The 24,984-nt window shown below is 43.6% G+C and overlaps 1 protein-coding gene across 8 annotated transcripts in view; it reads left to right on the top strand.

Annotated features, from left to right (window-relative positions):
* Nucleotides 1–24,984, top strand: part of PSPH (phosphoserine phosphatase) — a 54,010-nt gene that overhangs the window by 14,296 nt on the left and 14,730 nt on the right. For 2 of the 8 annotated variants that reach the window (XM_026017494.2, XM_072752754.1), the window contains exons 1-2: nucleotides 20,827–20,964; nucleotides 22,979–23,095. The exons of 1 other annotated variant lie outside the window; for it this stretch is intronic. The gene's annotated coding sequence lies outside the window, so the exon portion shown is untranslated. Of the gene's footprint in view, nucleotides 1–20,798; nucleotides 20,965–22,718; nucleotides 23,096–24,984 lie in introns of those variants that run through there. 5 more of the 8 variants (XM_026017495.2, XM_026017497.2, XM_026017493.2 and 2 more) reach the window with 5 other exon arrangements.

Raw genomic sequence — 24,984 nt, 5'->3', positions numbered from 1 at the left:
ATCTCTTTGGTTAGGGGTGTTCTTAGGTATCTTATAGTTTTTGGTGGAATTGTAAATGGGATAGATTCCTTGATTTCTCTTTCTGTTGCTTCATTGTTAGTGTATAGAAATGCAACAGACTTATGTGTGTTGATTTTATACCCTGCGATTTTGCTGAATTCCAATATCAGTTCCAGTACTTTTTTGGTTTTTTACAAAAGTCTTTTGGGTTTTCTTCATAGAATCATGTCACCTGTGAAGATTGGAAATTTGACTTCTTCTTTGCTGATTTGGATGCTTTTTATTTCTTTTATTTATTTGATTGTTGATGCTAGGAACTTCCAGTACTATGTTGAACAACAGTGGTGAGAATGGAAATCCCTGTTGTGCTCCTGACTTTAGGGGAGAAGCTCTCTGTTTTTCCCTGTTGAAGATGATATTCACTATGTTTTTTTTTTGTATATGGCTTTTATGTTATTGAGGTATGTTCCCTCTATTCTTACACAGCAGAGCATTTTAATCAAGAAAAGATGCTAGTATTTTGTCAAATGATTTGTCTGCATCTATTGAAAGGATCATATGGTGATCCATATTAAGTGGTGTATGACATTGATTTGTGGATGTTGAACTACCCTGCAACCCATAAATAGATCCCACTTGGTCTGGTGAATAATTTTTTTTTTTTTTAATGTACTGTTGGATCCTATTAGCTTGTATCTTGGTGAAGATTTTTACACCCATGTTCATCAGGGATATTGTTTGGTAATTCTTTTCGGTGGGATCTGTGGTTTTAGGATCAACCTCATAGAATGTTTGGAAGTTTTCCTTCCATTTCTGGTTTTTGTAATAGTTTCAGAACAGATATTCATTCTTCTTTAAATGTTTGGTGAGGGATGCCTGGGTGGCCCAGTGGTTGAGTTCCTTTTAACAAGCAGACCAAAACACACCCAGGATCTAGTTTTGTTTGTCTTTGTTGTTGTTATTGATGTTTTTATTGTTTTTTTCTATCACCTTTTCCTTTATGGACAAAATGACTAGATGGAGAAATTTACCCCAAAAGAAAGAATAGGAGGTAGTACTCACAACCAGGGAGTTAATCAATACAGCTATAAGTAAGATGTCTTAACTAGAACTTATTTTATTTATTTATTTATTTATTTATTTATTTATTTATAAAGATTTTATTTACTTTTTCATGAGCGACCAGAGAGAGGGGGGTGGGGGGCAGAGACACAGGCAGAGGGAGAAGCAGGCTCCATGCAGGGAGCCCGACGTGGGACTTGATCCCGGGTCTTCCAGGATCAGACCCTGGGCTGAAGGTGGTACTAAACCGCTGAGCCACCTGGGCTGCCCTGAACTAAAATTTAAAAGAACAATTATAGGGAGGAGGGGCAAGATGGCGGAAGAGTAGGGTCCCCAAATCACCTGTCCCCACCAAATTACCTAGATAACCTTCAAATTATCCTGAAAATCTACGAATTAGGCCTGAGATTTAAAGGGAGAACAGGTGGAATGCTACAGTGAGAAGAGTTCGCACTTCTATCAAGGTAGGAAGACAGGGAAAAAGAAATAAAGACACAAAAGGCCTCCAAGGGGGAGGGGCCCGCGAGGAGCCGGGCTGAGGCTGGGGCGAGTGTCCCCAGGACAGGAGAGCCCCGTCCCGGAGAAGCAGGAGCTGCACCAACCTTCCCCGCGGAAAGGGGCCCGCAGGGAGTTAGAGCAGGACCCAGGAGGGCGGGGGTGCCCACGGGCTCCCTGGGACACTAACAGGCACCTGTGCCCGGGGGAGAGTGTGCCGAGGTCCCTAAGGGCTGCAGCGGCACAGCGGGACCTGGAGCAGCTCGGAGGGGCTCGGGCGGCTGCTCCGCGGAGAGGGGGCTGGGCGGCTCCGGGAGCAGCTCGGAGGGACTTGGGCAGAGGAAGAGGCTCCGTGCAGAGGGGGCTGCGGCGCGGGAGCGCGAATCCAACAGCGCAGACCGGGAGCACTGGGCGCAGGGACACAGCCCAGGATCCGGCCTCCCCCTGGGACAGGCAGAGGCCGGGAGGGCCCAGAACAGCAAGGACGCTCCTGCCCGGAGCTGAGCAGATCAGCGGCCCCGCCCCGGAGCCTCCAGGCCCTGCAGACAGAGAGCTCCGGAGTTACTGCCGGAGCTGACTCCAGGGCTGCAGAGCTGCCCCCGCCACTGCGGTTGTTCCTCCTGGGGCCTCACGGGGTAAACACCCCCACTGAGCCCTGCACCAGGCAGGGGGCAGAGCAGCTCCCCCAAGTGCTAACACCTGAAAATCAGCACAACAGGCCCCTCCCCCAAAAGACCAGCTAAACGGACCAGGTCCAGGGGAAGTCAAGGGCCTTAAAGTATACAGAATCAGAAGATACTCCCCCGTGGTTTTTTCTTTTCTTTTTTTTTCTTTTTGATTTCTGCTTGCTTCCCCCACCCTTTTTTCCCCTTTCTTTCTTTTTCTTTCTCTTTTTCTTCTCTTTTTTCTCTTTTTATCTTCCTTTTTTCTTTTTTCTTTTTCTCTTTTCTTTCCTTCTTTCTCTCTTCTCTTTTTCTCCATTTCCCAATACAACTTGCTTTTGGCCACTCTGCACTGAGCAAAATGACTAGAAGGAAAACCTCACCTCAAAAGAAAGAATCAGAAACAGTCCTCTCTCCCACAGAGTTACAAAATCTGGATTACAATTCAATGTCAGAAAGCCAATTCAGAAGCACTGTTATACAGCTACTGGTGGCTCTAGAAAAAAGTGTAAAGGACTCAAGAGACTTCATGACTGCAGAATTTAGAACGAATCAGGCAGAAATTAAAAATCAATTGAATGAGATGTGATCCAAACTAGAAGTCTTTTTTTTTTTTCATTGATTTATGATAGTCACACAGAGAGAGAGAGAGAGGCAGAGACAGAGGCAGAGGGAGAAGCAGGCTCCATGCCCCAGGAGCCCGACATGGGATTCGATCCCAGGTCTCCAAGATCACGCCCTGGGCCAAAGGCAGGCGCCAAACCGCTGTGCCACCCAGGGATCCCCAAACTAGAAGTCCTAACGACCAGGATTAACGAGGTGGAAGAATGAGTGAGTGACATAGAAGACAAGTTGATGGCAAAGAGGGAAACTGAGGAAAAAAGAGACAAACAATTAAAAGATCATGAAGATAGATTAAGGGAAATAAACGACAGTCTGAGGAAGAAAAACCTACGTTTAATTGGGGTTCCCGAGGGCGCTGAAAGGGCCAGAGGGCCAGAATCTGTATTTGAACAAATCATAGCTGAAAACTTTCCTAATCTGGGAAGGGAAACAGGCATTCAGATCCAGGAAATAGAGAGATCCCCCCCCTCCCAAAATCAATAAAAACCGTTCAACACCTCGATATTTAATAGTTAAGCTAGGAAATTCCAAAGATAAAGAGAAGATCCTTAACGCAGCAAGAGACCAAAAATCCCTGACTTTTATGGGGAGGAATATTAGGGAAACAGCAGACCTCTCCACAGAGACCTGGCAGGCCAGAAAGGGCTGGCAGGATATATTCAGGGTCCGAAATGAGAAGAACATGCAACCAAGAATACTTTATCCAGCAAGACTCTCATTCAGAATGGAAGGAGAGAGAAAGAGCTTCCAAGACAGGCAGGAACTGAAAGAATATGTGACCTCCAAACCAGCTCTGCAAGAAATTTTAAGGGGGGACTCTTAAAATTCCCCTTTAATAAGAAGTTCAGTGGAACAATCCACAAAAACAAGGACTGAATAGGTATCATGGTGACACTAAACTCATATCTCTCAATAGTAACTCTGAACGTGAACGGGCTTAATGACCCCATCAAAAGGCACAGGGTTTCAGATTGGATAAAAAAGCAGGACCCATCTATTTGCTGTCTACAAGAGACTCATTTTATTTTTTATTTTATAAAGGATTTAAACCTTCTTTTTTAATTTTTATTTATTTATGATAGCCACACACACACAGAGAGGAGAGAGAGAGGCAGAGACACAGGCAGAGGGAGAAGCAGGCTCCATGCACTGGGAGCCCGACGTGGGATTCGATCCCCTGTCTCCAGGATCGTGCCCTGGGCCAAAGGCAGGCGCCAAACTGCTGCGCCACTCAGGGATCCCAAGAGACTCATTTTAGACAGGACACCTACAACCTGAAAATAAAAGGTTGGAGAACCATTTACCATTTGAATGGTCCTCAAAAGAAAGCAGGAATAGCCATCCTTATATCAGATAAACTAAAATTTACCCCAAAGACTGTAGTGAGAGATGAAGAGGGACACTATTTCATACTTAAAGGATCTATCCAACAAGAGGACTTAACAATCCTCAATATATATGCCCCAAATGTGGGAGCTGCCAAATATATCAATCAATTAATAACCAAAGTGAAGAATTACTTAGATAATAATACACTTACACTTGGTGACTTCAGTCTAGCTCTTTCTATACTCGATAGGTCTTCTAAGCACAACATCTCCAAAGAAACGAGAGCTTTAAGTGATACACTGGACCAGATGGATTTCACGGATATCTACAGAACTTTACATCCAAACTCAACTGAATACACATTCTTCTCAAGTGCACATGGAACTTTCTCCAGAATAGACTACATACTGGGTTCCAAATCAGGTCTGAACCGATACCAAAAGATTGGGATCGTCCCCTGCATATTCTCAGACCATAATGCCTTGAAATTAGAACTAAATCACAACAAGAAGTTTGGAAGGACCCCAAACACATGAAGGTTAAGGACCATCCTGCTAAAAGATGAAAGGGTCAACCAGGAAATTAAGGAAGAATTAAAAAGATTCATGGAAACTAATGAGAATGAAGACACAACCGTTCAAAATCTTTGGGATGCAGCACAAGCAGTACTCAGGGGGAAATACATTGCAATACAAGTATCCATTCAAAAACTGGAAAGAACCCAAATACAAAAGCTAACCTTACACATAAAGGAGCTAGAGAAAAAACAGCAGATAGATCCTACACCCAGCAGAAGAGAGTTAATTAAGATTCAAGCAGAACTCAACGAAATCGAAATCAGAAGAACTGTGGAACAGATCAACAGAACCAGGAGTTGGTTCTTTGAAAGAATTAATAAAATAGGTAAACCATTAACCAGCCTTATTATAAAGAAGAGAGAGAAGACTCAAATTAATAAAATCATGAATGAGAAAGGAGAGATCACTACCAACACCAAGGAAATACAAACGATTTTAAAAACATATTATGAACAGCTCTACACCAATAAATTAGGCAATCTGGAGGAAATGGACGCATTCCTGGAAAGCCACAAACTACCAAAACTGGAGCAGGAAGAAATGGAAAACCTGAATAGGCCAATAACCCGGGAGGAAAATGAAGCGGTCATCAAAACACAAAGTCCAGGGCCAGATGGCTTCCCTGGGGAATTCTATCAAACGTTTAAAGAAGAAACCATACCTATTCTACTAAAGCTGTTTGGAAAGAAAGAGATGGAGTACAACCAAACTCGTTCTATGAGGCCAGCATCACCTTAATTCCAAACCCAACAAAGACCCCACCAAAAAGGAGAATTATAGACCAATATCCCTGATGAACATGGATGCAAAAATTCTCAACAAGATACTAGCCAATAGGATACAAGAGTACATTAAGAAGATTATTCACCATAACCAAGTAGGATTTATCCCCGGGATGCAAGGCTGGTTCAACACTCGTAAAACAACCAATGTGATTCATCATATCAGCAAGAGAAAAAAGAACCATAGGATCCTCTCATTAGATGCAGAGAAAGCATTTCACAAAATACAGCATCCATTCCTGATCAAAACTCTTCAGAGTGTAGGGATAGAGGGAACATTCCTCAACATCTTAAAAGCCATCTACGAAAAGCCCACAGCAAATATCATTCTCAATGGGGAAGCACTGGGAGCCTTTCCCCTAAGATCAGGAACAAGACAGGGATGTCCACTCTCACCACTGCTATTCAGCATAGTACTGGAAGTCCTCGCTTCAGCAAACAGACAACAAAAAGACATAAAAGGCATTCAAATTGGCAAAGAAGAAGTCAAACTCTCCCTCTTCGCTGATGACATGATACTCTACATAGAAAACCCAAAAGACTCCACCCCAAGATGCTAGAACTCATACAGCAATTTGGTAGCATTGCAGGATACAAAATCAATGCCCAGAAATCAGTGGCATTTCTATACACTAACAATGAGACTGAAGAAAGAGAAATTAAGGAGTCAATCCCATTTACAATTGCACCCAAAAGTATAAGATACCTAGGAATAAACCTAACCAAAAAGTAAAGGCTCTCTACCCTAAAAAGTATAGAACACTTCTGAAAGAAATTGAGGGGATCCCTGGGTGGCGCAGCGGTTTGGCGCGTGCCTTTGACCCAGGGCGCGATCCTGGAGACCCAGGATCGAATCCCACGTCAGGCTCCCGGTGCATGGAGCCTGTTTCTCTCTGCCTGTGTCTCTGCCTCTCTCTCTCTCTCTCTGTGACTATCATAAATAAATAAAAAAAAAATTAAAAAAAAATTGAACTGTTTTAAAAAAAAAAAAATTTGAAAGAAATTGAGGAAGACACAAAGAGATGGAAAAATATTCCATGCTCATGGATTGGCAGAATTAATATTGTGAAAATGTCAATGTTACCCAGGGCAATTTACACTTTTAATCCAATCCCTATCAAAATACCATGTACTTTCTTCAGAGTGTTAGAACAAATTATTTTAAGATTTGTGTGGAATCAGAAAAGACCCCGAATAGCCAGGGGAATTTTAAAAAAGAAAAACATAGTTGGGGCCTCACAATGCCAGATTTCAGGTTGTACTACAAAGCTGTGGTCATCAAGACAGTGTGGTACTGGCACAAATAGAGACACATAGATTAATGGAACAGAATAGAGAACCCAGAAGTGGACCCTCAGCTTTATGGTCAACTAATATTTGATAAGGAGGAAAGACTATCCATTGGAAGAAAGACAGTCTCTTCAATAAATGGTGCTGGGAAAATTGGACATCCATTTGCAGAGGAATGAAACTAGACCACTCTCTTTCACCATACACAAAGATAAACTCAAAATGGATGAAAGATCTAAATGTGAGACAAGATTCCATCAAAATCCTAGAGGAGAGCATAGGCAACACCCTTTTTGAACTTGGCCACAGTAACTTCTTTTTTTTCATTTTTTTTTCTTTCTTTTTCTTTTTTTTTTTCACAGTAACTTCTTATAAGATACATCCACAAAGGCAAAAGAAACAAAAGCAAAAATGAACTATTGGGACTTCATCAAGATAAGAAGCTTTTGCACAGCAAAGAATACAGTCAGCAATTTAAAAGACAACCTACAGAATGGGAGAAGATATTTGCAAATGACGGATCAGATAAAGGGCTAGTTTCCAAGATCTATAAAGAACTTAATAAACTCAACACCAAGGAAACAAACAATCCAATCATGAAATGGGCAAAAGACATGAAGAGAAATCTCACAGAGGAAGACATGGACATGGCCAACATGCACATGAGAAAATGCTCTGCATCACTTGCCATCAGGGAAATACAAATCAAAACCACAATGAGATACCACCTCACACCAGTGAGAATGGGGAAAATTAACAAGGCAGGAAACCACAAATGTTGGAGAGGATGCGGAGAAAAGGGAACCCTCTTACACTGTTGGTGGGAATATGAACTGGTGCAGCCACTCTGGAAAACTGTGTGGAGGTTCCTCAAAGAGTTAAAAATAGACCTGCCCTACGACCCAGCAATTGCACTGCTGGGGATTTACCCCAAAGATTCAGATGCAATGAAACGCCGGGACACCTGCACCCCGATGTTTCTATCAGCAATGTCCACAATAGCCAAACTGTGGAAGGAGCCTCGGTGTTCATCGAAAGATGAATGGATAAAGAAGACATGGTTTATGTATACAATGGAATATTACTCAGCCATTAGAAATGACAAATACCTACCATTTGCTTCAATGTGGATGGAACTGGAGGGTATTATGCTGAGTGAAGTAAGTCAATTGGAGAAGGACAAACATTATATGTTCTCATTCATTTGGGGAATATAAATAATAGTGAAAGGGAATATAAAGGAAGGGAAAAGAAATGTGCGGGAAATATCAGAAAGGGAGACAGAACTTAGGAAAGACTCCTAACTCTGGGAAACGAACTAGGGGTGGTGGAAGGGGAGGAGGGCGGGGGGTGGGGGGGAATGGGTGACGGGTACTGAGGGGGCACTTTACGGGATGAGCACTGGGTGTTATTCTGTTTGTTGGTAAATTGAACACCAATAAAAAATAAATTTATTTAAAAAAATGATACAGCATAGGGAATATAGTCAGAGGTATTGTAATAGTATTGTATGGTGACAGATGGTAGCTACATCTGTGGTGAGCATAACAAAACATATCGACTTGTTAAATCACTATGTTGTACACCTGAGACTATTGTAACACTGTATGTCAACTATACTCAAATACAAAATTTTTAAATAATGGGATCCCTGGGTGGTGCAGCGGTTTGGCGCCTGCCTTTGGCCCAGGGCGCGATCCTGGAGACCCGGGATTGAATCCCACGTCGGGCTCCCGGTGCATGGAGCCTGCTTCTCCCTCTGCCTGTGTCTCTGCCTCTCTCTTTTCTCTCTCTCTCTCTGTGACTATCATAAATTTTAAAAAAAACCCACAAAATTTTTAAATAAAATACTTTTGGTTTATAAAAAATAAAAAAAATAAAAACTTTCACATGAAAAAATAAATAAAAGAACAATTATAAAGATACTAGTTGGGCTTGAGAAAAGCATACAAGACACTAGAGAATCCCTTACTGTAGAGATTAAGAACTAAAATCTAGTCAGGCCAAAATTTAAATTTCTATAACTATGAATTGCAGTCCCCAGGGGAGACTACAAAAATGAGGGTGAAATCTCAGGGTCCTAGGAGTGAGCCCCACAACAGGCTCACTATTAAGTGGAGAGTCTGCTTCTCCCGCTGCCTCTGCCCCTCCTCCTGCTTGTGCCCTCTCTGTGTCTCCCGCTTGCTCTCTCCTCTCTCAAAGGAAATGAATAAAATCTTTTTTAAAAAAGGAACAATTTATAGACACAGCATCTTCATGGGTAATGCAATGGCACTAAATTCAGATTCTTAGTGGACTGAGCCACTCAGGTGCCCCTCTCTGTTCCTTTCTGATCTTTGTTACGTTTGGTCTTCTGCTTTAATATTTCTTGCAGAGCTGGTTTAGTTTTCCCAATTTCCTTTGGTTTTTGTTTATTTTGGAAACTCCTTATCTCTCCTTCTATTCTGAATGGTATTCTTGCTGGATAAAGTATTTTTGGCTTCCTATTTTTCCCATTTCGTACATTGAATATATCATGCCAGTCCTTTCTGTCCTGCCAGGTCTCTGTGGACAGGTATGCTGCCAGCCTTATGTGCCTACCCTTATAGGTTAAGGACCTCTTGTCTCAAGCTGTTTTCAGGATTTTTCCTTTATCTTTGTAATTTGCAAGTTTCAGTATATTATGGGGTGTGTGTTTGTGTGTGTTTTAAAGATTTTATTTATTCATGAGAGACACACAGAGAGGCAGAGACATAGGCAGAGGGAGAAGCCAGGCTCCCTGCAGAGAGCCTGATTCAGGACTCAGTCCCAGGACCCTGGGACCATGACCTGAGCCAAAGGTAGACACTCAACCACTGAGCCACCCAGGTGTCCCTTTATCATGGCGCTGCCTTATCTTTGGTGATTTTGAGTGGAGTTCTCTGTGCTTCTTGGACTTGAGTGCCTATTTCCTTCCGTAGATTATGAAAGTTCTCAGCTATAATTTGTTCAAATAAACCTGACTTTTTTTCCTGCTCTACTTCCTCTGGGATTCCTATAATAGGGACATTATTTCGCTTTATGGCATCACTAAGTTCCCTAAGTCTACCTTCGTGACCTAATAGTTTTCTTTCCCTCTTCTTTTCAACTTCATTATTTTCCATAATTTTATCATCCATATCATGGTTCACTCTTCTGCTTCTTTCACCCTCATTTTTGTAGTCTCCCCTGGGGACTGCAATTCATAGTTATAGAATTTTAAATTTTGACCTGACTAGATTTTAGTTCTCTAATCTCTACAGTAAGGGATTCTCTAGTGTCTTGTATGCTTTTCTCAAGCCCAGCTAGTACCTTTATAATTGTTCTTTTAAATTTTAGTTCAGGGCAGCCCAGGTGGCTCAGCGGTTTAGTACCACCTTCAGCCCAGGGTCTGATCCTGGAAGACCTGGGATCGAGTCCCATGTCGGGCTCTCTGCATGGAGCCTGCGTCTCCTTGTGCCTGTGTCTCTGCCCACCCCCTCTCTGGTCGCTCATGAAAAAGTAAATAAAATCTTTATAAATAAATAAGTAAATACATACATACATTCTAGTTAAGACATCTTACTTATAGCTGTATTGATTAACTCCCTGGTTGTGAGTACTACCTCCTATTCTTTCTTTTGGGGTAAATTTCTCCATCTAGTCATTTTGTCCATAAAGGAAAAGGTGATAGAAAAAGAAAAAAACAAGAAAAACAACAACAAAGACAAACAAAACTAGATCTTGGGTGTGTTTTGGTCTGCTTGTTAAAAGGTACTAGAGCTCCAATTAAGAAAGAGTTGAAAAGGGATCTCTGGGTGGCGCAGCGGTTTGGCGCCTGCCTTTAGCCCAGGGTGTGATCCTGGAGACCTGGGATCGAATCCCACGTCGGGCTCCCGGTGCATGGAGCCTGCTTCTCCCTCTGCCTATGTCTCTGCCTCTCTCTCTCTCTTTGTGGCTATCATAACTAAGTAAAAGTTTAAAAGAAAGTATTGGAAAATAAGGAAATATCTGAAAAAATTTTCCTAAAGGACTAAAGAATACAAAGTATGCTAGATACTGTTATCCCCTAGAGCTGAAGCTTGCAGCCTTCCATCAGTAAACTAGGTGGGAGAGATTGTGCTGGTCTTCCGGGGGAGGGACCACATGCGTCACGTGGACTTGCCCTACCTGGTGAGCGGTACCTTCAGTGCGGAAGGAGGCGGGGTTCCGTGTAGGCAGCACTTTTGTCCGCCAGGTAGCGCTGTTTTGCTCCCCGGAGGCTTTGAGCACAGTTGCGCGGGATGACTATGGCAGGGCCCAGGTCTCTAGCCCCAGAACTGAAAATATGCATCCCTGAGTCTTCGGTGAGCCCTCTCAAAAGAGCAATCGAGCACTCTTGTCTACCTGGTTTCTGTCAGAACTCTGTTCACCCTGCATGTGGCTGAGCGTTTTTATCTCAGGCATGCACTGAGTTTCACAACTCTAACTTTTAGGGACTCCTGGGGCGCAGATCCCCACTGTTCTCCCCGGGGCGGGGAGGGGGGGTGTCTCCCCAGCCTTCTGTCTTTTGCTGGAGCCACTCCACAAAGGTGGTCACAGGACTGTGCAGCAGTTCGCAGTTTACAGCAACACAGAGCAGGAAGCTGGCGCCTAGACTCACTGTCCTCAGTGGGCTTCTGGGCTTCTGTCCCTGGGAGCTGGTGGCACTCAGGCACCACCGTGCTTTCTCCCCTGGAGATGCACAAACGGTGTTCCACGCGGGGTTCCACCCCACTAAGCCACCTGGGCATATTTAGGCCAGGCACGTGTCGTCTCCCCACCCCCCCAACCCCCCAGCTGGCTTCTAAAGGTTCCCATGTTGTGCTCCACTGCTTATACTACTATGGGGCAGCCAAGCAGGGTCCCTCCCCACCGTACCTCAGCTCTATCACACCAGACTCAAGTCTCCACACCTCCTACATTCCAAAGTGGTCGCTTTTCTACCAGTAGACTTGTAGCTTTGTTTTCTCACACTTCAGATAGATTTTTCTGGTGTCCAGAAAGATTTGATAACTATCTAGTTGTATTCGAGCCACGAGATGAACTTGGGGCCCCCATACTCCTCTGCCATCTTAATCCCTCTCCTGAAGAGGTCTTTACATCCACGAGAAGAACTGTATGGATCTCTAGATTGCATCTCTCACAACTCCCCCATTTCATTCTTCTGGGCCTGATTCAGACACCATTATCTTGGGGCAACTGCTCTTACTTTCAAGGCTTCTAGAAGTGAAGACCACACTATGGTTCATCTTAATAGGATTAGTGTCCTGCAGATGCTGGAAAGATGGGGGAGGCCTTGGCATGGATCTCTGGCACCAGGTCCAGGAGCAGGAGGACCTGAAGGAGGCTCTTGGGGACAGCGAGCAGATGCAAGTTCAGCCACTGCCTTCCACCAACAAGGCGGGCAGGGAGCTGCTGATGGTTTCTTAAACTGTGTCTTTCTTTAAATCAAGTAGCTGTTATTTAGATATCTTTAAATACTTATTTTGTTCTCATGTTTTGGTTATTTGGGAAGCTCAACTGTCCTTATAGTGTGTCTCCCTTGCCTATTGTCTATAGCTATCGTTTTTGTTCTCTTTCATTATCTCATATTGTTTTCTTTGCTAATTTTTATCCTCTGTATTGGTAAATGCGTTTTTCATAGTATCAATTTTTATTTATGTTCTTTTTAGTTTCATCTTTATTGATTCCCTCCTTTGTTTTTTATTTTTATTTATTTTTTATTTTTATTTTTTAAAATTTCTCTTTATTGGAATTCAATTTGCCAACATATAGCATAACACCCATTGCTCATCCCATCAAGTGCCCCCCCTCAGTGCCCATCACCCAGTAACCCCAACCTCCCGCCCACCTCCCTTTCTACCATCCCTTGTTCATTTCCCAGAGTTAGGAGTGTCTCATGTTCTGTCTCCCTCTCTGATATTTCCCACTCATTTTCTCTCCTTTCCCCTTTATTCCCTTTCACTATTTTTTATATTCCCCAAATGAATGAGACCATATAATGTTTGTCCTTCTCCGATTGACTTATTTCACTCAGCATAATACCCTCCAGTTCTATCTACGTGGAAGTAATATGCTGACTTTTGTATGTTGACCATATATCCTATTATCCTGTGACCTTTTTAGTTGTAGGAGATTTTTTTTAAATCCCTTGGGATTTTCTATGGAGATAATCATGTTATCTGAAAAAAAAAAAAGGACAGTTTTTTGTTTTGTTTTTGTTTTGTTTTTTGCCTTATTACACTGCCTGGGACTTCCAATATAGTGTCGAATAGGAATGGTGATGAGAGGACATTCTTTCTTTATTCCCTATCTTAGGAATTAAGCATCCAGCCTTTTTTTTTTTAAGATTTTATTTATTAATTCATGAGAGACACAGAGAGAGGGAGAGACGCAGAGACACAGGCAGAGGAAGAAGCAAGCTCCATGCAGGGAGCCTGATGTGGGACTTGATCTCGGGTCTCCAGGATCACACCCTGGGCCAAAGGCAGTGCTAAACTGCTGAACTACCCGGATGGCCGTCATGCAGACTTTCTTAATTAAGTATGAGGATATCTTTATTTTTTTAAAAATTTTTTTATTTATTTACGATAGTCACACACACACACAGAGAGAGAGAGAGAGAGAGAGAGAGAGAGAGGGGCAGAGACAGAAGCAGGCTCCATGCACCGGGAGCCCGACATGGGATTCGACCCCAGGTCTCCAGGATTGCGCCCTGGGCCAAAAGCAGGTGCCAAACCGCTGCACCACCCAGGGATCCCGATATCTTTATGTTTTATGTAGATGCCTTTTTATCAGGATGAAGAAGTTTCCTTCTATGTGTAGTTTGCTGAGAGCTTTTATCATGAATGAATGTTGAATTTTGTCAAATGTTTTTTCTGCATCAATAAGATCATGTATTTTTTCTTTATATTGTTAACATAGTGTTTTATATTGATTGATTTTCTAATGTTAAATCAGTCTTGCATATTTGGAATAAATCCCACTTGGTCATGGTGTATAGTTCTTTTTATTCGTTGCTGGATTTGATTTGCTAATTTTTTCTTGAGAACTTTTGTGCCTCAGTTCCTGAGATACCAATCTATGGCTCCCTTCCCTTCCCTTCCCTTCCCTTCCCTTCCCTTCCCTTCCCTTCCCTTCCCTTCCCTTCCCTTCCCTTCCCTTCTCTTCCCTTCCCTTCCCTCCCCTTCCTTTCCCTCCCCTCTTTTCCTTTCCTTTCCTTTTCTTGGTTCACCTTTCCCTTTTTTTAGTACTACCTTTGTCTAGTTTTGGTATAAGGGTAATACAGGCCTCATGAAATGAATTAGAAAGTATTTCTTCCTTTTCTATTTTCTAGAAGAGAGTGTGTAAAATAGATGTTAATTCTTCCTTAAGTGTTTGATAGAATTCTCCAGTGGAGCCACCTTGGCCTGGAAATCTTTTTCAAAAGCTTATTTAAAAAATCTTGCAGATTAAATTTCTTTAATTAATATAGGAATATCTATGTTATATATTTTTCCTATTGGTTAAGTTTGGTAGTTTGTGATTTTCAAAGAAATTGGTCCATTTCATCAAAAATATGTATAATATGTTCTGAGTATTTCCTTTCTATCCTTTTAAGGTCTATAAGGTCTACAGTGATATCTCCTGTTTCATTCCTACACTGGAAATTTGTGTCTTTTTCTGCTTCCCCCCTTTTTCTGTCAGTATTGCTAGACAGTTGTCAATTATATTGATCTTTTCAAAGAACTAGCTTTGGGTTTTATAGATTTTCTCTATTTTTTTCTTTTCAATTTTAAAAAAAGATTGATTGATTGATTCATGAGAGACACACAGAGAGAGGCAGAGACACAGGCAGAGGGAGAAGCAGGCTCCCTGCAGGGACCTCATGTGGGACTTGATCCCGGGACTCCAGGATCACACTCTGAACCGATGCCAGATACTCAACTGCTGAGCTACCCAGGCATCCCAAAAGTCTTAATTTTTGATTGGATGTTGGGTATTTTGCACTGAATATTTTAGAGACTTAGTTTCCATTATCTTTTTCTAAAGAATGCTTACATTTGTTCTATCAGAAAGTTAAAATAATGGCTAATTGCCTTGTACTTGTGGTGTCTTATACTTTGTTAGGCCACCAGCTGGCCCGAGAGGGCTTCACAAGGCACCTGGGAGACACTCTGAAAGCTCAGCCACGCTGGGCTAAACTCCCCAGGTTGAGCCCAAGACTTTTATATCTGTCCCCCTGTCCCCTTCTGACGTTTCAAGCAAACCCTTTGAAGACGTGATCCCTTAGTTTTATCCTTAGCTCTCAGTTTTAAAGCAAATACTTTGTTCTGGGACATAATGTTTGCTCCTAAACCGGGGTCCTTCTGGGGTTTTAGTGGAAAGCCTAGGATGTGTACAAATCCCTCTACTTTTACAAGATTCAAATGAGTAAACTCTGTTTACTCAGTGGTGCACAGCAGCTGAGATCTCTGTTCAGGTTTCTTTAGCCTTCCACCTACAAATAATAGAGGGCTCAACTGCACTGGCTTAAACAAACAGGATTTTTAAAAAGAAATCTAGAGATGGGTGGCTGTTGGTATTGGGAACCATGGTGCAATCATTTCTAGTTGGTTGCTGTCATTTTTTGGGTTTTTCTTCATGGTTGCAAGATGACCGCTGTACTTCCACTCATCTCATTAATATTAGAGGCTGGAGGAAATAGAAAGGGAGTAGGCCAGTTATGTTATTTTCTTCTCATATTAGGAGAGAAAAAAGCCTTTCCAGCAATCTCCTCAGCATGTTTCTGTATGAATCCCACTAATCAAATCAGGAATGCATGGTCACCCTAAGTTGAACGAGATCTAGGAAGGTGGATTACAGAATTTCACAATTGGCTGAGACTAGTTAGCAACTTTATTTATTTAAAAATATTTTATTTATTTATTTGACAGAGAGCAAGAGTGATCGAGCGAGCGTACATTAGCAGAGGGATGGCAAGCAGGAGAGGGAGAAGCAGGCTCCCCACTGAGCAGAGAGCCTGGAGAAGCAGGCTCCCCACTGACCAGAGAGCCTGACGTGGGGTTCAATCTCAGGACCCTGGGATCATGACCTGAGCTCAAGGCAGCTGCTTAACTGACTGAGCTACCCAGGTGCCTCCAGTTACCAACTTTAGATAACTTTTTTGATAATCATTTGACTTAGCAATTTGAGGCATTTATTTATTGATTCATTTATTTTAGATTTTGTTTTACTTATTTTTTTATTGTGGTATAGGTGACATATAACCTATGTTTCAGGTATACAACATAATGATTTGATATTTGTATATATGGTGAAATGATCACGATAAGCCAATATCCATCACCATACATATTTACAATTTTTTTCTTAGGATGAGAACTTTTAAGATCTACTCTCTTAGCGACTTTCAAATATGCAACACAGTATCATTAACTGTACAACCATGTTGTGCATTACAGTGAGATAATAAAAATATATATCTGTTCACCCCTGGTTCTTGGCACAGAGCTCTAGAATTCTTGTTATTTCCTAAGTGATAAGAGTACCAGGAGCATCTCTTGTTTTAATATTGGTTTTTGACTTCCGGTTTTTCTTTTTAAGATTTTATTTATTCATTCATGAGAGACACACACAGAGAGAGGCAGAGACATAGGCAGAGGGATAAGCAGGCTCCCTGCAGAGACCCCAATGTGGGACTTGATCCCAGGACCCTGGGATCACACCTTGAGCTGAAGGCAGACGCTCAATCACCGAACCACCCAGGCCTCCCTGACTTCTGTAGCTGTAACAGAGTTCCTAAAACCCTTATAATTTCCTGGGTGATAGGAGCATCTTGTGTTCTAATGGAGTAATTCTAGGTGGGCTTCTGGATGAGGCCTAATCACCAGAAAGACCAGTCCATGATTAGAAGCTTGGACTTTTCAGCCCTGCCTCCCATTCTCTTGAGAAGAGAGAGGGCTGTAAATGGAGTTAATGATTGATCATGCCTACGCGATGAAACCTCCTCCGTAAGATTCCAAAAGTATGGCGTTCAAAGAGCTTCCAGGTTGGTGAACACACCCTCCCTGGGGAAGGTGATATATCCCAATCTCATGGGGTCTGAAGCTCCTGTGCTTGGGACTCTCCCAGACTTCACCCTATATATCTCTTCATCTGGTTGTCCATCTGTACCCTTAGTAAGCTGGTAAATGTAAGTAAGTGTTTCTTGAGTTCTGTAAACCACTCTAGCAAATCAGTTAAACCTAAGGAGGGGGTCATTGGAACCTCTCCGATATATAGCCAATTGATCAGAAGCACAGATAATAACCTGAGTATCTGAAGATTGTGTGTTGGGGGGGCAGTCTTGTGGGATTGGGCCCTTCATCTGTGGGATATCATGCTTTGAGAAGATAGTGTCAGAATTGAGTTAGGAGTATAGGATATAGGAACATCTGGTGTTGCAGAGAATTATTTGAAGGCGGGTTAAAACTACTGCATCTGATGACCAGAAGTAAAGTGTTTTGTGTAAGTAGTAAAGGACAGCACAGGAGGAAAGAATTGGGTTTTGCTTCCTACATGGGAAGGAAAAAAAAACTGAGTTTTCTCATTTTAATCATATACCTGTAACTTATTTATTTTATAACTGGAAATTTGTACTTTTTGGGCACCTTCATGTATTTCACCCTCTACCTACTCCTAAAGCGATTTAGTTTTTTTTTTTTTTTTTTTTTTTTTATGATAGGCACACAGTGAGAGAGAGAGGCAGAGACATAGGCAGAGGGAGAAGCAGGCTCCATGCACCGGGAGCCCGACGTGGGATTCAATCCCGGGTCTCCAGGATCACGCCCTGGGCCAAAGGCAGGCGCCAAACCGCTGCGCCACCTAGGGATCCCCTAAAGTGATTTAGTTTTAACTGATTCACAAATTATTACAAAAGTAATAAATGTTTTAAAACTAATCTCAACCAATATGAAACCAAATAAATTGGAAAGGTATATTCTTCATTCTTTTTACTCCCCAGGATTAATTGCTCGCCAGAATTACTATTGACATGCACAGAGTTTTCTTCTTTCAGAAATGAGAATCAAACTGTATATATAGTTCTGGAGCCACTTCTTTCATAGGACATATCATAGACATATTTCCATGGTGTGACTTATTTTGAATGTCAATATTTACATTAAGTTGTATTTTTCTTTAACTATATTCTTTTTTTTAATATTTAATTTATTTATTCATAGAGACAGAGAGAGAGGCAGAGACACAGGCAGAGGGAGAAGCAGGCATCATACAGAGAGCCTGACCTGGGGCTTGATCCAGGGTCTCCAGGATCACCCCTGGGCTGCAGGCGGCGCTAAACCGCTGCGCCACCGGGGCTGCCCTTAACTATATTGTTTTGAAACATGATATTTCAGGGTATTCGTATTTAATGTATTGATATACAAATATCACAAAAATATATATACACATACAAATGGATATTAAAAAAATATCTGTATACTCACTGCCATTAAAGAACTATAATTTCTTCCCAGTCTCATTTTCTTTCCTGTATCCAGAAGTAACTACCATCCTGAATTTTAAGTACCTTTTATGATATTAAATGATATTCTCTTTTTTTTAAGTTTCTGGTCAATGACTCTTTATATGTATACACTATTGTTGTGAACATTCTTGTATGTGACTCCTGCTACTCATGTGTGAGTTTCTTCTGAGTGTATTCCTGAGGTGGAATCACTGGGTTATAGAAAATGTGCATGTTCAGTGTTACTAATGTTATATTGTTTTCTGGAGTGATTGTTCCAATTTACTCCATTTTAGAAGGCTATTTTATTAGCACTGAATTATTTTTAAAACATACATGATCCTAATATAGTTAATCATCAGTCAATATGCTAGCTTATAAAAATGTGATCTATAGGAAACCTTTCAGGAACACTACTAGTATTACCTGTATTACTTTTTACTAACCAATTATGATGAAAACTTTGCAAATAATTTGCTACTGTTTTATTATCCTGCATTGTATTTGATTCACATGTGCTATTTAACATTATTCCAGAAGAACAATGAAGCATATTATGATGTGCTTGTATAGTTAGTTATGCCTTGTCAGGGAAGATTACTTGGTGATTCTTTTTTTTTTTTTTTTTTTACTTGGTGATTCTTAGATGTATCTGTGACCACCCATTAGCTTCCTCTGAACATTTTTTTTTTTTTTAATATGGTTTGTGTTTATAACCTGCCACCTTATGACCACAAGTGCTAGTACAGGTGTGAATGGGAGGTGGGTACAGAGGCCAGATTTTATTTAGTACAAATATTTTATTTGAAATCTGCTTCATATTAAACATCTTTGAAATATGAATTACAGCAGAAATTAATTCTACTTTTTCACGTTATTGTACTTGGGTTTCTTTTCCCCTAGAAATACCAGAACATAAATTACCATTTATGTTCATTTACAAGTATTTGGTGTTTAACATCTTGTTCTTTTATTTTTATTTTTTTAAAGATTATTTCTTTATTCATGAGAGACACAGAACGAGAGGCAGAGACACAGGCAGAGGGAGAAACAGGCTCCATGACGTGGGACTCGATCCCCGGTGCCCAGGATCACACCCTGGGCTGCAGGCGGCGCTAAACCGCTGTGACACCAGGGCTGCCCATCTTGTTTTTTTATTATACTTATTTCTAAATTACTACAAAATATAAACAGTTTCTTAACAAGATTGTTTTTTAGTCTCCCTTATTTTGCTCTCCTCCCATTCGTGGTATCATTTTTTTACTTCACATTTTAAAACATCCAAATTCCTCCTGTCTGTTCTTCAGATCAGAACCATCTTGGGCAGATCTGGGAGAAATTAAATCAGGTGTGTCCCAAACCTGCAACCATTTTCTTACAAATGGCATCTGACAGTACTAACCTTCAAGGGCCCGCCTGGCGCCAAGAGCAGCAGCACTCTTACAATTCTGGACAGGATCGTGTTCTTGAGAGGCAGGGATGCTCTGGCCAAGTGGGCTCTGCTCCAGCAGCTGCGACCCCTCCGCCCCAGGGACCAGTTGGAGGGAGCCTGCAGAACTGTTGGCATCTGAGGTTTCAGGCCGTGTTTTAGGGAGGGGCCCCAGCCCAGCTCCAGCCAGCTGAGCCAGAGCTCCCCCTTTATTTATTATAGTCCACTCAAAAGGAGCTTAGCAAGTGACTCCTAGACGAAAACTAGATGACAAGAAAAAAAAAAGAATGTAGGTTCATTTGTCCACTCAGGGTTTTCCGCATTTTAGTTGCCAATATAAGTAGCTCTGCTCTTTTAATCGCAGTATAGTTGACATGTAGTACGAATATTCCAGCTACTGAAACTCTCTTGGAGACCTCCATTCCTGCGAGAGCAGGAGGTCAAACGCGGATTCAGGAAAGGTCCCTAAGGAGCTTTCGCTCGCGGCCACAGCAGCACAGAGCCCCCGGTTGCCCCGGCCGGCGCCTGCCCCGAGGGTGCGGGCGGGGAGCGCTTCCGCCCTCCTCGGCGCGGTGCGGGCGGGGTGCGCGCCCCGCCGGGGGAGGGGCGGAGGGGGGGAGGGGCGGAGGGGCGGGGAGCCCCGCCGGGGGAGGGGCGGAGGGGGGGAGGGGCGGGAAGCCCCGCCGGGGGAGGGGCGGAGGGGGGTAGGGTCGGAGGGGCGGGGAGCCCCGCCGGGGGAGGGGCGGAGGGGGGGAGGGGCGGAGGGGGGTAGGGTCGGAGGGGCGGGGAGCCCCGCCGGGGGAGGGGCGGAGGGGGGAGGGGCGGGGAGCCCCCGCCGGGGGAGGGGCGGAGGGGGGGAGGGGCGGAGGGGGGAGGGGGGGAGGGGCGGAGGGGCGGGGAGCCCCGCCCCGGGGCCGGCCGGCTCCCCCCCGCGCCGCGCCGCGCCGCCAGCCTGCTGAGCCCCGCGCGGATCCGCGGCTCCCGGGGTCTGCCTGGGACGCCCCGCGGGCCCGCACGGGTCACCGCCGCCGGGTCGGAGCGCCGCCGGGGGCCGGGGCCGGGGCCGGGGCGGGGGCCGGGGCCGGGGCGGGGGCGGCCCAGGAAGGAGCCGCCGGCGGCGGGGTGAGTCTGGGCATGTGTGTCGCGCTCCCTGTGCTCAGCCCCGTCCTCTGCCGCTCGGCCTCTTCCGCATCTCGGCTTCGCGCTCGGCCTGTGGTTATTAGTCGGGGTAGGTAAACAGAACACTCCATGGGGGTTCGGGGTTTCTTTTCGTCAATGTACTTTTGAGGAGGTGGCCCTTGCTTCATCCCCTTGCTGCCTGTTACCAAACAGCATGAATGAATGATGCAATCCTGCTCGGGTTAGTGAGGACAGGACCCGGAGAACCTCGGACATTTAGAGTTGCTGAAAGTGTCTGACTTTCTCATCTTTCCCATCAGAATTAGAATTTATTTATTTATTTATTTAGTATATTTTTTTATTGGAGTGCGATTTGCCAGCATATAGTATAACACCCAGTGCTCATCCCATCAAGTGCCCTCCCCAATGCCCGGCACCGACTTACCCCATCCTCCCATCCACCTCCCCTTCTGCAACCCTTTGTCTCCCAGAGTTAGGAGTCTCTCTCATGGTTTATCTTCCTCAGTAATTTTTCCCACTCAGTTCTCCTCCTTTCCCTTATAATCCCTTTCACTATTTCTTATATTCCCCATTTGACTGAAACCATAGGTTGATTGTCCTTCTCCCATTGACTTACTTCACTCAGCACAATACCCTCCAGTTCCATCCATGTGGAAGCAAGTGGTGGGTATTTGTCGTTTCTGATGTCTGAGTAATATTCCATTGTGTATATAGACCACATCTTCTTTATCCATCTGTCGAAGGACATCGAGACTCCTTCCACAGTTTGGCTATTGTGGACATTGCTGCTGTGAACATTGGGGTGCAGGTGTCCCGGCGTTTCACTGCATCTGTATTTTTGGGGTAAATATTGAGTGGTGCAATTGCTGGGTCATAGGGTAGTTCTATCTTTAACTTCTTGAGGAACCTCCACAGTTTTCCAGAGTGGCTGCACCAGTTTGCATTCCCACCAACAATGCAAGAGGGTTCCTCTTTGGGAGACGGAGGATCTTAAGCAGGCTCTATGCCCAGTGTGGAGCCCCATGCAGGGGGGGCTTGATCTCACCACCTTGAGATCTTGATTCTGAGCTGAAATCACGAGTCAGATGCTTAACTGACTGCACTACCCATGTGTCCCACAAGGGAATCTTGAAGAGCAGAAGTTTTTCATCTTGATGAAATCATTCTATCATGTTTTCCTTATATTGTTCACGCTTTGGGGATTCTTAAAGAACGTTTTGCCTATCTCAAAGCTGTTATACTAGCTGTCTATTGCTGTGTAATGAATTACCACCAAACTTAGCAGCTTAAAACAACAAACATTTATTTTTTCACAGTCACCATAGGGCAGCTACCAACGTGGGCAACTGCCCTTCCTTAGAGCAGTGGGAGAAGGCTGGGCCAAGATGGAAGCCATATTCCTTTTTTTGCTTTTGAGATTAACTCAAAAATTGGATGAAAGGGTATGCAACCCCTTTTGAGTTCAGTAAGGACTACATTTTAAAGCTTCTGCATTATTTATTTCCATTCTGGATCCCTTCCTTTTCAACCTCTTCGCTTTTTCTTGCCTCATCTTCTTAACTATTTCTTTTACCTTTTATCCTTCTGAGTTTTGGAACTTCTATTTACAGTTTTAATTAGGATTTTAATTCAAAATTGTTGGCTTTGTTCCCTTGATATTGGGCAACAGGACTCTTCTGTGACTGTTCTGGGCATGTTGGTGACTTTGTCTACTCGTTTTGAAGACAGCAGGATCTGTTTTGCAGAGTCTGCAATACACCTGAGTCAGCTCCTCTGTGTCTGCATTTTGCTCTCTCAGTAAATCCTCTTCCCCTTCCCTCTCCTTCACATTCTGCTGATCAGGTGGAGGTGATTTCCTGTCCGATCTGAAGCTTTTGCAGAATTAAAGCCAGCGAAGAAGACGTGTTTATTCCTCTGCAGTGCTGAAAGAAGGCAGAAGTCAAACGTTTCGCAAGGGAAGCAGTCTTAGGGAACTTTGCATCTGACCCTTATTTTGTGCCAGTCCTACCAGTGGGCAGAGGGAAGCTAGACTGTTCCTGTCTTTCTTGTGTCTGGACCTTGATGTCCATTTCCACCTCTCCTTCTGGCTCTTCCTCTTGCAGAACTCACAAGATCTCTCGTAAAGAGATTTGTGGTCAGAACTTTATGCTGCATTTTTATTCAGGAAAGAAGCAGGAAGAGAAGAGTCTCATTTCCTAGGAATCCAGCACTGGAGAAACGTGAGTCCGATTTATCTTTGTTGTTATTTAGCTGTGACCAGTTTCCTCTTCACTTGAATAAGATTGTCTGCTATAATGTATGTGGGATGCATAAAATCAGGTTCCCTAGAACAACTGTTCTTTTTTCAAATCATAAAATATATCATAAATGCATTGTGGGGGGAGCACCTGGAGGGCTCAGTGGATTAAGTAGCTGCTCAAGTCCTGGGATCGCCCCATGTCAGGCTCTCTGTTCTGTGGGGAGCCTGCTTCTCCTTCTCCCTCTGCTGCTCCTCCTGCTTATGCGCTCTCTCTCTCTCTCTCAAATAAATAAATAAAATCTTAAAAAAAAAAAATTAGTGCATTGGTCAGGAACGGTAGGCCTAGTTACCTTTGACTCTCCTCTGACCCAGAAGCTTGTCAAGCTGCCTTTGTGCAGTGCCCACAGGGCCTGAAACAGACTCACCCCTCCTACCCAAGGTGACATCTGCCTAAGCCTAGTAAGTTTTGTTCTCTTGCATGTGCTTGATCTCCACAACCTCTGTACCAGCTTATATTTGTTCTTACACAAGTGAAAGTAAGAGGTCAATCCTAACAAAAGAGTAAGTTGGTGAAGGCGATTTTGGATGCCTCTTCTGAGACACATAGATGGAGAAGTTCAAAGAGAGTTTAGGTGAACAGGTTTTTCCCTCTTATGCAAAATCAGATCTCCTAAGGCTGGCCCTGAAGGAAAACTTGCTTTTGTACTTTTGGAACTAGGGGTGAGGGGAGGTTATCAGCCTTTGCTTCTTTACTGTTTGGTCCTCTCTTTCCCCAAGACGGGCCAGCCGGGTGCCTGGTGGACGGGAGACCTGTTCTGACCCACAGAAGGGCAGTGCTTCAGTGGTCAGCGTTGGGCCTCGGAGCTGCCTTGTCAAAGCACATACCCTTCCACCAGGGTCTTTTCCACAGCCAGTCCTGTCCCTGTCGCAGGGCCAGATGCGAGGGATCCAGAGTCTATTCTCTAGCAATGATTTTTGTGTGTGTGGTCTCCTAATGTACACAATTTACTTTTTTTTTTTTCACAATTTACTTTGAAGCACCTGAACTTATTTATTTTTTTATTGGAGTTCAATTTGCCAACATATAGCATAACACCCAGTGCTCATCCCATCAAGTGAAGCACCTGAACTTAGCAGATTTTTTCCCCCTGGTAGCCAAGAAGATTTTGACTGTGAATTCTGAGTGACATGAACAAGGAGACAGGGCACTTCACAGTGCATGCTGGGAAAGGCTGACGCAAGCTGAGGCCACTTGTTCTGAAGTCTGAGCAGGGAGCTGAAAGCTGCGTGACCCTTGGGGTAGAGGGCATATCCCCTGACCTGAGTGTTGTGTGGACAAGATTAAGGGTCGAATTCCATAATCCAGCTCTGTCTCCTTGGGAGGGTGTGGAGAAAGAATCAGCCTTCCTAGTAAATTCATTGCAATGTTTGTCTCCAACATCCTGTTTTCTCTGCCTTTGGTACCACAGTGCCACCCAGAAGGCAGGGGTCAGTGATTCTGAGTCACAGGTCAGGACTAGTGTCCATCGGGGGGGTCTGGAAATCCGTCCTCACTGTATTTGAGGAAATGTGTGTTTCCTTGCGTATTTGAGGCTGATGGTCTGCTTGAAGCTACTGCTGTTGTCAGTGGTTGGGGAGAGCCTCAGGTCACTGGCTTCTCAGACATGGACAGTAATGACTTGTCTGAACCCCTCAGTGAGACTGGCAGCCTCTTGGAGACAGTGCCTGTGCCGAACTTCTCCGGCCTTAGGCTGGGCACAGGGTGGCAGTGTGCACTGGCTTTGGCCTTACGAGGTCTGAGGCTTCAGGAGCCTGTCATTTATTTATTTATTTATTTATTTATTTATTTATTTATTTATTTATTATTTT

The sequence above is a fragment of the Vulpes vulpes genome, chromosome 3 (genome assembly GCF_048418805.1).
Source record: "Vulpes vulpes isolate BD-2025 chromosome 3, VulVul3, whole genome shotgun sequence".
In the NCBI taxonomy this organism is placed as follows: domain Eukaryota; kingdom Metazoa; phylum Chordata; class Mammalia; order Carnivora; family Canidae; genus Vulpes; species Vulpes vulpes.
This window is presented reverse-complemented; position numbering and strand designations above follow the sequence as displayed.